This window comes from Arachis ipaensis, chromosome B8 (assembly GCF_059453495.1).
Source record: "Arachis ipaensis isolate K30076 ecotype BB chromosome B8, ASM5945349v1, whole genome shotgun sequence".
Taxonomy (NCBI): domain Eukaryota; kingdom Viridiplantae; phylum Streptophyta; class Magnoliopsida; order Fabales; family Fabaceae; genus Arachis; species Arachis ipaensis.
The window spans coordinates 86,862,466-86,879,293 of NC_142443.1; the positions used below are offsets into that span (position 1 = coordinate 86,862,466).

At 38.4% G+C, this 16,828-nt stretch overlaps 1 non-coding gene across 1 annotated transcript; it reads right to left on the reverse strand.

Moving 5' to 3' along the window:
• Nucleotides 1-16,420: 16,420 nt before the first annotated feature.
• On the reverse strand, nucleotides 16,421-16,528 carry LOC148548711 (small nucleolar RNA R71). Its single transcript, XR_015898831.1, has one exon. It is a non-coding gene; the product is annotated as a small nucleolar RNA R71 (small nucleolar RNA).
• Nucleotides 16,529-16,828: the final 300 nt, after the last annotated feature.

Here is a 16,828-nt window from a genome sequence, read left to right on the forward strand (position 1 = left end):
TCAGGGGATGCATCTTCCTCCACAAAACTATTAGGAGCAAATCAACACCTCCCTAGGAGAATTAAGTTCCAACATGGGACAATTAAGGGTGGAACATCAAGAGCACTCCATCATCCTTCATGAAATTAGAGAAGATCAAAAAGTAATGAAGGAGGAGCAACAAAGACAAGGAAGAGACATAGAAGAGCTCAAGGACATCATTGGTTCCTCAAGAAGGAAACGCACCCATCACTAAGGTGGACTCATTCCTTGTTCCTACATTCTCTGTTTTTCGTTTTCTATGTTAAGTGCTTATCTATGTTTGTGTCTTCACTACATGATCATTAGTAATTAGTAACTATATCTTAAAGTTATGAATGTCCTATGAATCCATCACCTCTCTTAAATGAAAAATGTTTTAATTCAAAAGAACAAGAAGTACATGAGTTTCGAATTTATCCTTGAACTTAGTTTAATTATATTGATGTGGTGACAATGCTTCTTGTTTTCTGAATGTATGCTTGAACAGTGCATATGTCTTTTGAAGTTGCTGTTTAAGAATGTTAAATATGTTGGCTCTTGAAAGAATGATGACAAGGAGACATGTTATTTGATAATCTGAAAAATCATAAAAATGATTCTTGAAGCAAGAAAAAGCAGCAAAGAACAAAGCTTGCAGAAAAAAAAAATAGGTGAAAAAATAAAATAAATAAATAAATAAATAAATAAATAAAGAAAAAGCAAGCAGAAAAAGCCAAAGCTCTTAAAACCAAGAGGCAAGAGCAAAAAGCCAATAACCTTTAAAACCAAAAGGCAACGGCAAATAAAAAGGATCCCAAGGCTTTGAGCATCAGTGGATAGGAGGGCCTAAAGGAATAAAATCCTGGTCTAAGCGGCTAAACCAAGCTGTCCCTAACCATGTGCGTGTGGCGTGTAGGTGTCAAGTGAAAACTTGAGACTGAGCGATTAAAGTCAAGGTCCAAAGCAAAAAAAAAGAGTGTGCTTAAGAACCCTAGACACCTCTAATTGGGGACTTTAGCAAAGCTAAGTCACAATCTGAAAAGGTTCACCCAATTATGTGTCTGTGGCATTTATGTATCCAGTGGTAATACTGGAAAACAAAGTGCTTAGGGCCACGGCCAAGACTCATAAAATAGCTGTGTTCAAGAATCATCATACTAAACTAGGAGAATCAATAACACTATCTGAACTCTGAGTTCCTATAGATGCCAATATTTCTGAACCTCAATGGATAAAGTGAGATGCCAAAACTATTCAAGAGGCAAAAAGCTATAAGTCCCGCTCATTTGATTGGAGCTATGTTTCATTGATAGTTTGGAATTTATAGTATATTCTCTTCCTTTTATCCTATTTGATTTTCAGTTGCTTGGGGACAAGCAACAATTTAAGTTTGGTGTTGTGATGAGCAGATAATTTATACGCTTTTTGACATTGTTTTTAGTATGTTTTTAGTAGAATCTGGTTACTTTTAGGGATGTTTTCATTAGTTTTTATGTTAAATTCACATTTTTGGACTTTACTATGAGTTTGTGTGTTTTTCTGTGATTTCAGGTATTTTCTGGCTGAAATTGAGGGACTTGAGCAAAAATCAGATTCAGAGGTTGAAGAAGGACTGCTGATGCTGTTGGATTCTGACCTCCCTGCACTCAAAATGGATTTTCTGGAGCTACAGAACTCAAAATGGCGCGCTTCCAATTGCGTTGGAAAGTAGACATCCACGGATTTCCAGAAATATATAATAGTTTATACTTTGCCCAAGTTTAGACGATGCAAACTGGCGTTCAACGCCAGCTCTCTGCCCAATTCTGGCGTCTAGCGCCAGAAACAAGCTGCAAAGTGAAGTTCAATGCCCAAACTGGCACAAAAGCTGGCGTTCAACTCCAAGAATGACCTCTCCACGTGTAGACTTCAAGCTCAGCCCAAGCACACACCAAGTGGGCCCTGGAAGTGGATTTATGCATCAATTACTTACTTCTGTAAACCCTAGTAGCTAGTTTATTATAAATAGGACCTTTTACTATTGTATTAGATATCTTTGGACGCCTGGTTCTTAGATCAGAGGGGCTGGCCATTTAGCCATGCCTGGACCTTTCACTTATGTATTTTCAACAGTAGAGTTTCTGCACTCCATAGATTAAGGTGTGGAGCTTTGCTGTTCCTCAAAGATTAATGCAAAGTACTACTGTTTTCTATTCAATTCATCTTATTTCGCTTCTAAGATATTCATTCGCACTTCAACCTGAATGTGATGAACGTGACAATCATCATCATTCCCTATGAACGCGTGCCTGACAACCACTTCCGTTCTGCATTAGATTGAATGAGTATCTCTTAGATCTCTTAATCAGAATCTTCGTGGTATAAGCTAGATTGATGGCGGCATTCATGAGAGTCCGGAAAGTCTAAACCTTGTCCGTGGTATTCCGAGTAGGACTCTGGGATTGAATGACTGTGACGAACTCAAAACTCGCGAGTGCTGGGCGTAGTGACAGACGCAAAAGGATAGTAAATTCTATTCCAGTATGATCGAGAACCTCCAAGATGATTAGCCATGCAGTGACAGCGCATCGGACCATTTTCACTGAGAAGAATAGGATGCAGCCAACGACTAGGGTGATGCCTCCAGACGATTAGCCGTGCTGTGACAGAGCATTTGGACCATTTTCCCGAGAGGATTGAAAGTAGCCAGTGGCACCGGTGACATCCTTATATAAAGCCAGCCATAGAAAGGAGTAAGACTGATTGGATGAAGACAGCAGGAAAGCAGAGGTTCAGAGGAATGATTGCATCTCCATACGCTTATCTGAAATTCTCACCAATGATTTACATAAGTATTTCTATCCTTCTTTTATTACTTATTTTCGAAAACCCCATTAATATTTTATATCTGCCTGACTGAGATTTACAAGGTGACCATAGCTTGCTTCATACCAACAATCTCCGTGGGATTCGACCCTTACTCACGTAAGGTATTACTTGGACGACCCAGTGCACTTGCTGGTTAGTTATGCGAAGTTGTGAAGATATGTTTAGACCATGGTTCTGTGCATCCGTTTTTGGTGCCATTGCCAGGGAATCAATTTCGAACAATAATTCACAACCTGAGTAACAATTTCGCATACCACATGTTCAAATCAAATTCCGGTGTTTTCTTTGCCTTCTTCACCATGGAAGGGAATGGAATAGGAATGGACTCATCTACTATAGCTTTCCTCTTGGGTTCCTTGAGGTTTACTCCTTCTTCCTCATGCCTTTTGTCTACCACCTATTCTTCATGTGGAGCTTCAACAACCACTTCTTCCTCATAAATGTCTCCCATGACCCTTGGAGGTATCTCCTTCAATGTAGTCCCCAACCATAGAGTGATGGCGTTGAGACCACCCTTTGGGTTTTGTTGGGGTTAGGATGGAAGGTTAGAAGAGCTTGAGGGTTGGTTGGTGTTGTTGTTGAGAGTTGATGGTTGGTTTGGCATGGTCATCTTTGAAAGCATGTTGGTGAGGTTAGCCAATTGAGTGCCCATGGCATCAAATTGAGCCTTGTTGCTCTCATCTTGTTTCTCCATGGCAGCTCTAAGCTCATCAACTTGATTGTTGGAAGATGGAGGAGTTTGGTTGGATTGTTGTCTATGGTGTGGTGCTTGGTACTTGGTGTAGTTGTTTTGGTTTTGGTTGGAGTGGCCTTGGTTGGCTTGGTAGTTGGTGTTGTTATGGTAGTATTGGGATGAAGATTGGTTATTGTTGTGATGAGAAGAAGAGTTGTTCCATTTTTGGTTTTGATTGCTTTCTTGTGCATTATCTCTCCACCCTTGATGTTGGTTACTACCATGAGGGTAGTTGTTTTGACCTTGAGGAGGATAGGGTGGACGGTTGTTGTAATTTACATTGGCCACTACAAGAGCATGTTCCTCTTGAATTTGATGGCATTGATCGGTGTAATGTGTGGTGCTAGAGCAAAAACCACAAATCCTAAGAGGGCCTTCAAGTTGAGCAACTGGAGGTGGGGCTTGAACGGCTTGGATGGAGTAGTATTCCTTTTGATCCTTTTGTATTTGTGTAAGGATGGTGGTCATATCCCCAAGTGCTTTGGTTAGGCTTGATTCAGAAGGGGATGGTTCTACCACACCCTTGAGAGGATTACTTCTCACCCTTGTATGTTGTGTAGCCTCGGCAACATCCTTTATCAAATTCCAAGCTTCTCCCTCCGTCTTGTTTTTCGAAAGGGAACCACCGCTAGAGGCGGTAAGCAATCTTCTATCTTCCACACAAAGACCTCCGGTGAAGTAGCTAATGAGCAAGTGAGTGTTCATTCCATGGTGCGGACAAGATTCCAATAGCCTCTTGAACCGAGACCAATACTCATACAAACTCTCTTGGTCTCTTTGCATTATGCCCGAAATCTCCTTCTGGATGTAGTCGGTCTTTTCCGGTGGGAAGAATTTATCTAGAAACTCTCTTCTCAAGAAATCCCAATTAGTCACAATCTCATCCAGTAGCGAATAAAACCATGTCTTTGCTTGTCCTTCAAGAGAGAAAGGGAAGGCAAAAACTATGATAGCCACCTCATCGGCCCCATGCCTTCGAGCCGTAGAATAAGCAACTTGAAAATCTCTTCGATGTGGGATGGGGTCTTGACCCGGCAACCCATGATATTTAGGAAGTAGATGTATCAAGCTACTCTTCAATTCAATGTTTGGATCAAGGTTAGGATACCTTGCTTGCAACGGTTGAAGTATGATATCCGGAGCTCCTTGCTCATGCAAAGTGATCCGTCGTGGCTCCGCCATGTGTGGCTCACCTGTAGGATGTAAAGATGTATTATTAGTGCCAACAGAAGAATAGGAAGTAGCAGACTCCAAGTCACTCTCGGTACCGCCTAGTGATTCGGTTTGTTCCTCAAGAGAGGCCGAAGTACTAGCCGTATAATCCAACCGTCGTCTAGCTTGCCGAGTTTGTAACAAAGTTCTTTCAATCTCGGGATCAAAATCAGTTAAGCTAGAATTCGGTTGAGACCGAGTCATCAAACTTGAGAGTCATAGCACAAACGTAAAAGAAATCTAAACTATAGCTAAGTATTGAAAGCAATTAAACTATCTACAATATTCACATATTTATATAACCAATATCAAGGCATATGTTGCAACCATTCCCCGGCAACGGCGCCAAAAATTTGATGGTGCAAGGATTATCGTCGGAATAGAATTTCTTAATGAAATCCGCGTTGGTAGTATAGCTTCTACCCAACAACAATCCCCGAGTATCAAATTTAGAAGGGATTTGGTTGTCACAAGTTCAACCCCAATAGAAATAACCGAAGTATTCAAACCTCGGGTCGTCTCACAAGGAATGGGCAAACGTGTGCTTCAATATTGGTTAGAATTCCGGGGTTGCAAATCATGAGCAAGAAAATAAAAGGGGAATCTTAACAAGAAAGCAATCTTAAAATGAAAGAAATTAATTCAAATAACTAAGCAAGACATGAGCAATTCCAAACTAACAAAGTAACATCCAATATGATTCTATTCTAAACTAAACAAGTAGCTATAACTAAGTCAAGTAATTAAGAATTTTGGGTTTTCAAATATGAATGATAAAAGCAACTCTTGGCTAGGCATGCGAATTGGGATCACCATCCTTGTCTAATAACCATATCTTGACAATTATGAGGAACCAAACTCATTAAGTCTACTTCTATACTTGAAGTACGTCAAATGGTTTGGTCAACATAAACCCATAAGTTCTAATGACTCAAGTTTACCCAATTCTCTTAGCCTAGCCCAAGAGTGAAAAGAACTACTCCATAATCAAGGTAAACAATTCATCAAATACTTGGTAAGCATTAACAAAAGACATGTTCAAATTGCAAGTAAATTGAAATTAACAAGTACCCACTAACAATTATCAACGTACAATCATTCAAACAACACAATTTATCATAGAAATCATCAATATAACATCAACAAGTCAAGATTCACAACATTCATGAAATGGGTGTAAAATGACAGTTGACAAGAATTCATAAAACTATCACAAGATCTAAGCAAAATTATACTAAGGAATTCAAATTAAACTATCAAAACTAGTAATTAACAAGATCCAATTCAGAATTTAACAAGGGAAGATTAAATTAAAACTAGATCTAGAGAGGAACAAGGGTTTCTCTCTCTAGAAGAACAAAAGAACCAAAAACTAACTAAAATTGTGTCTTAGTGTAAAATGATCGATCCCCCCTTCCGCCTAGCATCCTTGGGTCTTTTCCATGCAGAAACATCTTGAATTTGGGCCTGATGAGCCTCAGAAATCGCCAGGTACGATTTCCTTTAATGAGGTCACGTGCAGCTTCCCGCGCGTGCGCGCCATGTGTGCGTGCGTGCCGGTTGCTTTTGTGATCCACGCGTGCGCGCCAAGTGCGCGTGCGCGTCGATAGGAATCCTCTGATCCGTGCAGATGCGTCCATTCTTGCGCGCCGCTTCCAGCCATCCTCATCCACGCGTGCGCGTGGAGTACGCGTGTGCGCCAATGCTGATTTTCCCAAAATTCAAATCTTCATGTTCCTCCCTTTTGTGCATGCTTTCTTTCTCTCTTCTAGGCCATTCCTACCCTATAATTCCTGAAATCACTCAACAAATACATCACGACATCGAATGGCAATAGAAGAGGATTAAAATATGGCAATTTTAAGGCAAAATAAGCATGTTTTTCATCATGGAGCAATATTAGGAAGTGAACACAAAACCATGCATTTCTTGTGAATAAGTGTGAGAAATATTGACAAAACCTCCCAAATTCTACACAATATAAACCACAAAATTGGGGTTTATCACATAGCCTTATCTTAAGAGCTATGGGTTCACTTTTTGCACCAAAGAGTGCGTTTTTGAAGGGTAACTTATATGTCAGGTTTCAAGCGCACTTTAAAAATGTTGCCTAATGTATCTTAGGTCAAATGTCCAACACTTAGTAAAATTTTTTTTCACTTTACAGAAGATAATAATATACAAATTAAACCCCATCAAAAAAAACTAATATACAAATTAAACACATACAGCCAAATCAGATGAAACGAACGCGTAACCCTCACCCTTGCTAGCTTCTTTTCCCTTCTTCTTTGCATCCCTCATCGCCCCAAAACAGAGAACACTCTGCACTCACCACTCTAGGAAGAATCCGCCATCACCACTCACCACTCACGGCGTCACCACTCCAGGAAGACTCTACACTCACTCATCTTCACCATTCACGACGCCGTCACTCGTCTTCACCATACTGGCACTTCTCTTCTCTGTGCGCTCACATCCGGATGACGCTGCTCTCTTCATTTGGTCACCATCATCGAGAAGGTATGTGATGAGCGGATAATTTATACGCTTTTTGGCATTATTTTTAGTATGTTTTTAGTATATCTTAGTTAGTTTTTATTAGTTTTTAAATAAAAATCACTTTTCTGGACTTTACTATGAGTTTGTGTGTTTTTCTGTGATTTCAGGTATTTTCTGGCTGAAATTGAGGGACCTGAGCAAAAATCTGATTCAGAGGCTGAAAAAGGACTGTAGATGCTGTTGGATTCTGACCTCCCTGCACTCGAAGTGGATTTTCTGGAGCTACAAAAACCCAATTGGCGCGTTCTTAATTGCGTTGGAAAGTAGACATCCTGGGCTTTCCAGCAATATATGATAGTCTATACTTTGCCCGAGATTTGATGGCCCAAACAGGCGTTCCAAGTCAGCTCAAGAATTCTGGCGTTTAACTCCAGAACTGGCACAAAAACTGGAGTTAAACGCCCAAACTGGCACAAAAGCTGGCATTTAACTCCAAGAAAAGTCTCTACACATGAAAGCTTCAATGCTCAGCCCAAGCACATACCAAGTGGGCCCCAGAAGTGGATTTTTACACTAAATACCCTAGCTTACTCATTTTCTGTAACCCTAGGTCACCAGTTTACTATAAAAACTACTTTTAGTGATTCATCTTGTACCTCATGACACTTTACACGTTTCATATTGTATCGTCTACGGCATGAGTCTCTAAAACCCATTGTTGGGGGTGAGGAGCTCTGCTGTTCTTCATGAATTAATGCAATTACTACTGTTTTCCATTCTATCACGCTTGCTTCTATTCTAAGATATTCATTCACACTTCAACCTGATGAATGTGATGATCCGTGACACTCATCATCATTCTCACCTATGAACGCGTGCCTGACAACCACCTCCGTTCTACTTTTGATTGAATGCATATCTCTTAGCCTCATGATTCAGATAAGAGTCTTCGTGGTATAAGCTAGAATTATTGGCGGCCATTCCTGAGATCCAGAACGTCTAAACCTTGTCTGTGATATTCTGAATAGAATCTGGGAAGGGATGACTATGAAGAGCTTCAAACTCGCGAGTGTTGGGCGTAGTGACAAACGCAAAAGGATCAATGGATCCTATTCCGACATGATCGAGAACCGACAGATGATTAGCCGTGTGGTGACAGCGCATTTTGAACGTTTTCACTGAGAGGACGGGAAGTAGCCATTAACAATGGTGATGCCCAACATAAAGCTTGCCATGGAAGGAGCCTTGCGTGCATGAAGAAGAAGATAGTAGGAAAGCAGAGATTCAGAAGACAAAGCATCTCCAAAGCCTCAACCTATTTTTCATTACTGCATAAAAAGTATTTATTTCATGTTCTTTTACTTTTTACAATTAAATCTGAGAATTATTGATATCCTGACTAAGAGTTACAAGATAACCATAGCTTGCTTCAAGCCGACAATCTCCGTGGGATCGACCCTTACTCACGTAAGGTATTACTTGGACGACCCAGTGCACTTGCTGGTTAGTTGTGCGGAGTTGCAAAAGTGTGATTGTAATTTCGTACACCAAGTTTTTGGCGCCGTTGCCGGGGATTGTTCGAGTTTGGACAACTGACGGTTTATCTTGTTGCTTAGATTAGGAATAATTTATTTTTGTTGGTTTAAAGTCACTAGATTTGAGTCTTTTATTTGAGTTTAGTTTCATATTTTAAGTTTGGTGTCAATTGCATGCTTTTTATTTCCTTTTAATTTTTCGAAATTGCTTGTTCTTAGTCCTTTCTTGATCTTTAAAAATTCTAAGTTTGGTGTCTTCTTTGTGTTTTCCCTTTAAATTTTCAAAAATTTGTGTTTGATTTTCTAAAAAATTTTAAGTTTGGTGTTTTTGGTGCTTTTATGTACTTAAAAATTTTCCAAAAATTTGTTCTTGGTATTCATCTTGATCTTCAAAGTGTTCTCGGTATTCATCTTGACATTCAAAGTTTTCTTGTTTGTTCTCTTTGTTTTGATCTAAAATTTCTAAGTTTGGTGTCATTTTATTGTTTTTCTCTTCCTTCATTAAAATTCAAAAATCAAAAAAATATATTTTCCTTATTTTACTCATAAATTTCAAAACTTTGCATTAAATTAGTCAAAGATTTTCAAAATCATATCTTTTTTTTAGTCAAGTCAAAATTCTAATTTCAAAAATTGATCTTTTCAAATCTTTTTCAAAAATCAAATCTTTTTAATTTCTTCAATCATATGTTTTCAATCATATCTTTTTTTTATAAATTGCAATCATATCTTCTCAATCATATCTTTTTGAAAATAATTTTCAATCATATCTTTTTTTTAATAAATTGTAATCATATCTTCTAAATCATATCTTTTTCAAAATAATTTTCAATCATATCTTTCTGATTGCTAATTCCAAAATCTTTTTAATTAATTAATTAATTTAGTTTTCAATTTGCTTTTATTTCATCTTCTTCTAATTTTCGAAAGTTTTATTTTATCTCCCTTTTATTTTCGGTTACTTTTAATTAAATAGAATAAAAAAATAGATTTAAAAATATAATTTATTTGCAATTCATATCAATTTTCTTTTCTCCATCATGGACATAAGTGGAAATGAACAATCCAGAAGGACTCTGGGGTCATATGCTAACCCCATTACAGCTGCATATGGGAGTAGCATCTGTATACCTCCCATTAAAGCAAGCAGTTTTGAGCTAAACCCTCAGCTCATTATCATGGTGCAGTAAAATTGCCAGTATTCCGGTCTTCCACAGGAAGAACCTACTAAGTTTCTGGCATAGTTCTTACAAATTGCAGACACAGTAAGTGATAAAGAAGTGGATCAGGATGTCGACAGATTATTACTATTTCCATTTGCTGTAAAAGATCAAGCTAAGAGGTGGTTAAATAACCAACCCACAGCAAGCATAAAAACATGGAGACAGTTATCAGACAAATTCCTGAATCAATTTTACCCTCCAAAAAGGATGACACAGCTAAGGCTGGACATCCAAGGCTTTAGACAAGAGGATAATGAATCCCTTTATAATGCCTGGGAGAGGTACAGAGGGATGCTGAGAAAATGCCCCTCTGAAATATTTTCAGAGTGGGTACAGTTAGACATCTTCTACTATGGGCTTACAGAAAAAGCTCAGATGTCTCTAGACCACTCAGCTGGTGGATCTATACACATGAGAAAGACGATTGAAGACGCTCAAGAACTTATAGATACGGTTGCTAGAAATCAACACTTGTACTCTAGCAGTGAGTCCTCCATAAAGGAAGAAGCTAGGGCAGTAACAACTAACCCTAATCCTCAAGAACAGATTATTGAGCTTAATCAACAATTGCTCCTTATGACAAAACAATTAGCAGAATTTAAAGAGATGCTCCAAGACACTAAAAATGCTAACAAGAATATAGAAGCACAATTGAATCAGACAAGACAGCAGCTATCTAAACAGATAACAGAAGAATGCCAAGCTGTCCAACTAAGGAGCGGGAAGATATCGAATAACTCAGCTCAAAGTAGCAAAAATTCAAGAAAGGAACAAATGAAAGAGGATGACCAAACCACTGCCCAAAATCCCTCTGAGGACATCAAGAGCCCAGAGAGGAATAACTCTGGCGTTCAAACACCAGAAAAGGGGAAAAAGTTGGCGTTAAACACCCATTCCTTGTCCAGTTCTGGCGTTCAAATGCCAGAAAAGGGTGGGAAGCTGGCGTTAAATGCCCATCCAGCACCCAATCCTGGCGTTCAAATGCCAATGAGGGATCAGACACCTGCAAGTGCTGATAGTAAACCCTCTAAGAAGGCTTCTCCAACCACTTTTGTAGGGAATAAACCTGTAGCAACTAAGGTTGAAGAATATAAAGCCAATATGCCTTATCCTTAGAAGCTCCGCCAAGTGGAACAGGATAAACAATTTGCCCGCTTTGCAAACTATCTCAGGACTCTTGAAATAAAGATCATGTTTGCAGAGGCACTTGAGCAAATACCCTCTTATGCTAAGTTCATGAAAGAGATCTTAAGTGATAAGAAGGATTGGAGAGAAACTGAAAGAGTGTTTCTCACTGAAGAATGCAGTGTAGTCATTCTGAAAAGCTTACCAGAGAAGCTTATAGATCCAGGAAGCTTTATGATACCGTGCACATTAGAGGGTGCTTGCACCAAGACAGCTCTATGTGGCCTTGGAGCAAGTATCAACCTAATACCTGCATCCACTATCAGAAAGCTTGGCTTGACTGAAGAAGTCAAACCAACCCGGATATGTCTTCAACTTGCTAATGGCTCCATTAAATATCCATCAGGCATAATTGAGGACATGATTGTCAAGGTTGGGCCATTTGCCTTTCCCACTGACTTTGTAGTGCTGGAAATGGAGGAGCACAAGAGTGCGACTCTCATTCTAGGAAGACCATTCCTAGCAACTGGACGAACCATCATTGATGTCCAAAAAGGGGAAGTGACCCTAAGAGTCAATGAGGATGAGTTCAAGTTAAATGTTGTCAAAGCTATGCAGCATCCAGACGCATCAAATGACTACATGAGCACTGATATTATTGACTCTTTGATGGAAGAGATCAATATGACTGAGAGTCTTGAATCAGAGCTAGAGGACATCTTTAAAGATGTTCAGCCTGATTTGGAGGAACCAGAGGAAATAAAAGAACCTCTAAAAATCCCTCAGGAAGAGGAGAAACCTCCTAAACCAGAGCTCAAACCACTACCACCATCCCTGAAATATGCATTTCTGGGAGAGGGTGATACTTTTCCAGTGATCATAAGCTCTGCTTTAAATCCACAAGAAGAGAAAGCATTAATTCAAGTGCTAAAGACACACAAGACAGCTCTTGGGTGGTCCATAAGTGATCTTAAGGGCATTAGCCCAGCAAGATGCATGCACAAGATCCTATTGGAGGATGATGCTAAGCCAGTGGTTCAACCACAGAGGCGGTGATGAGCGGATAATTTATACGCTTTTTGACATTGTTTTTAGTATGTTTTTAGTAGGATCTAGTTACTTTTAGGGATGTTTTCATTAGTTTTTATGTTAAATTCACATTTCGGGACTTTAGTATGAGTTTGTGTGTTTTTCTGTGATTTCAGGTATTTTCTGGCTGAAATTGAGGGACTTGAGCAGAAATCAGATTCAAAGGTTGAAGAAGGACTGCTGATGCTGTTGGATTCTGACCTCCCTGCACTCAAAGTGATTTTCTGGAGCTACAGAACTCAAAATGGCGCGCTTCCAATTGCGTTGGAAAGTAGACATCCAGGGCTTTCCAGAAATATATAATAGTCCATACCTTGGCCAAGAATAGATGACGTAAACTGGCGTTCAACGCCAGCTTTCTGCCCAAATCTGGCGTCCAGCGCCAGAAAAGGAGCCAAAACCAGAGTTGAACGCCCAAACTGGCACGAAAACTGGCGTTCAACTCCAAGAAGGACCTCTACACGTGCAACACTCAAGCTCAGCCCAAGCACACACCAAGTGGGCCCCGGAAGTGGATTTATGCATCAATTACTTGCTCATGTAAACCCTAGTAGCTAGTTTATTATAAGTAGGACATTTTACTAGTCCTTTTGACCATCCTGGATCCTGGATTGTATTTTGATCCTGTGATCACGTTTTGGGGGCTGGCCATCTCGGCCATGCCTGGACCTTTCACTTATGTATTTTCAACGGTAGAGTTTCTACACTCCATAGATTAAGGTGTGGAGCTCTGCTGTTCCTCAAAGATTAATGCAAAGTACTACTGTTTTCTATCCAATTCATCTTATTTCGCTTCTAAGATATCCATTCGCACCCAAGAACGTGATGAAGGTGATGATTATGTGTGACGCTCATCACCATTCTCCCCTATGAGCACGTGCCTGACAAACACTTTCGTTCTACATGAAATAAGCTAGAATGAATATCTCTTAGATCTCCTAACCGGAATCTTCGTGGCGTAAGCTAGAATGATGGCGGCATTCAAGAGAATCCGGAAAGTCTAAACCTTGTCTGTGGTATTCCGAGTAGGATTCAATGACTGAATGACTGTGACGAGCTTCAAACTCGCGATTGTTGGGCGTTAGTGACAGACGCAAAAGGAGGGTGAATCCTATTCCAGCATGATCGAGAACCGACAGATGATTAGCCGTGCTGTGACAGAGCATGTGAGCATATTTTTCACTGAGAGGAGGGGATGTAGCCACTGACAACGGTGATGCCCTTGCATAAAGCCAGCCATGGAAAGGAGTAAGACTGATTGGATGAAGATAGCAGGAAAGCAGAGGTTCAGAGGAACGAAAAGCATCTCCATTCGCTTATCTGAAATTCCTATCAATGATTTACATAAGTACCTCTATCCCTATTCTATTATTTATTATTCGAAAACATCATTATCAATTCATATCTGCCTGACTGAGATTTGCAAGGTGACCATAGCTTGCTTCATACCAACAATCTCCGTGGGATTCGACCCTTACTCACGTAAGGTATTACTTGGACGACCCAGTGCACTTGCTGGTTAGTTGTATCGAAGTTGTGAACCATGGTATTAGCACCATGTTCTTGGCGCCATTTCCAGGGAAAGAAAGAGCCATGAATTTTACATAATTAAAGTGTAATCACGATTATGCGTACCAAGTTGCTCACGTTGCCAGGGATTGTTCGAGCCTGGACATCACAATTTCCTGTACCAAGTTTTTGGCACCGTTGCCGGGGATTGATCGAGTTTGGGCAACTGACGGTTCATCTTGTTGCTCAGATTAGGTAATTTTCTTTTTATTTTATTTTCAAAAATTTTTCAAAAATATTTCTAAAATTTTCTCATCTGATTTCGAAAATAATATAAAAATGTTTTCAAAAATTTTATTCAAAATTTTTAAGAATGAATTCTAGTGTTTCATGAAGCATGTTGAAGCCTGGCTGGCTGTAAAGCCATGCCTAATTCCTTTGGGAATGAGTATGTCAGGCGTGTCATGTCTGAATTACATGCTGAAGCTTGGCTGGCCATTGGCCATGTCTAGTGTTTTGGACCGGAGCTTTCATTGAAAGCTTGGCTGGCTAGTGAGCCATGTCTAATTCCTGGACTGAAGCTTTAGACTAAGAATGCAAGATTCCTGGAATTCATATTAAAAATTTTGGAATCCTTATTTTCCTTTTTCAATTAATTTTCGAAAAAAAATAAAAAAAAATTAGAAAATCATAAAAATCAAAAAAAATATTTTTCATGTTTCTTGTTTGAGTCTTGAGTCATGTTATAAGTTTGGTGTCAATTGCATGTGCATATTGCATTTTTCGAAAATTCTCATGCATTCATAGTGTTCTTCATGATCTTCAAGTTGTTCTTGGTAAGTCTTCTTGTTTGATCTTGATGATTTTTTGTTTTGTGTCTATTATTGTTTTTCATATGCATTCTTGAATTCTTAGTGTCTAAGCATTAAAGAATTCTAAGTTTGGTGTCTTGCATGTTTTCTTTGCATTAAAAGTTTTTCAAAATTGTGTCTATGATGTTCATCTTGACATTCATAGTGTTCTTGGTGTTCATCTTGACATTCATAGCATTCTTGCATGCATCACATGTTTTGATCTAAAAATTTCATGCATTGCATCTTTTTAGTGTTTTTCTCTCTCATCATAAAAATTTCAAAAATAAAAAAAAAATATCTTTCCCATTTTCTCTCATCAAATTCGAAAATTTGGATTGACTTTTTCAAAAATTTTTAAAATCAAATTGTTTCTCATGAGTCAAATCAAATTTTCAGTTTGAAAATCTTATCTTTTTCAAAATCTTTTTCAAAAATCAAATCTTTTTCAAAATTCTTAGTTATTTTCAAAAATTCCAAAAATATTTTTCAAAAATCTTTTTCTTATTTTTATATCAAATTTTTGAAAATAACATAATCAATTAATGTTTTGATTCAAAAATTTGAAGTTTGTTACTTGCTTGTTAAGAAAGATTCAAACTTTGAATTCTAGAATCATATCTTGTGATTTCTTATGAATCAAGTCATTAATTGTGATTTTAAAAATCAAATCTTTTTCAAAACTAATTTCAATCATATCTTTTCAAAAATATCTTCTTATCTTTTTCAAAAATTTGATTTCAAAATATCTTCTCTAACTTCCTAACTTCTTATCTTTTCAAAATTGGTTTTCAAAATTTGTTTCAACTAACTAACTAAATTTTTGTTTGTTTCTTAACTTTTTCAAAACTACCTAACTAACTCTCTCTCTCTCATTTTCGAAAATATCTTCCCCCTTTTTCAAAATTTCTTTTTAATTTATTAATTATTTTAATTTTTAATTTTTAAATCTTAATTTTCGAAAATTACTAACATTTTTCAAAAACTATTTTCAAAAATCACTAACTCTTTTTCAAAAATTATTTTCGAAAATTCCTCCTCTCCCATCTTATTCTATTTATTTATTCATTTACCAACATCTCATCTCACATCTCTGCCCTCCTCACAGTTGTGTTTCTTTCTTTACATCACATTCTTTGTCTACCTCTTTTCTTCCACTCACAAAGAGATCCCTATACTGTGGTATAAAGGATCCATATTATTATTATTATTATTTTTGTGTGCCCTCTTCTTTGTCATATGAGCAGGAGCAAGGACAAGAACATTCTTGTTGAATCAGATCCAGAACCTGAAAGGACTCTGAAGAGAAAATTAAGAGAAGCTAAATTACAACAATCCAGAGATAACCATTCAGAAATTTTCGAACAGGAAGAGGATATGGCAGCCGAAAATAATAATAATGCAAGGAGAATGCTTGGTGACTTTACTGCACCCAATTCCAATTTACATGGAAGAAGCATCTCCATTCCTGCCATTGGAGCAAACAACTTTGAGCTGAAACCTCAATTAGTTTCTCTGATGCAGCAGAACTACAAGTTTCATGGACTTCCATCTGAAGATCCTTTTCAGTTCTTAACTGAATTCTTGCAGATCTGTGATACTGTTAAAACTAATGGAGTAGATCCTGAAGTCTACAGGCTCATGCTTTTCCCTTTTGCTGTAAGAGACAGAGCTAGAGTGTGGCTGGATTCTCAACCTAAGGATAGCCTGAACTCTTGGGATAAGCTGGTCAAGGCTTTCTTAGCCAAGTTCTTTCCTCCTCAAAAGCTGAGTAAGCTTAGAGTGGATGTTCAAACCTTCAGACAGAAAGAAGGTGAATCCCTCTATGAAGCTTGGGAGAGATACAAAGGACTGACCAAAAAGTGTCCTTCTGACATGCTTTCAGAATGGACCATCCTGGATATATTCTATGATGGTTTATCTGAGTTATCAAAGATGTCATTGGATACTTCTGCAGGTGGATCCATTCACCTAAAGAAAACGCCTGCAGAAGCTCAAGAACTCATTGACATGGTTGCAAATAACCAGTTCATGTACACTTCTGAAAGGAATCCTGTGAATAATGGGACGCCTAGGAAGAAGGGAGTTCTTGAGATTGATACTCTGAATGCCATATTGGCTCAGAACAAAATATTGACTCAGCAAGTCAATATGATTTCTCAGAGTCTGAATGGAATGCAA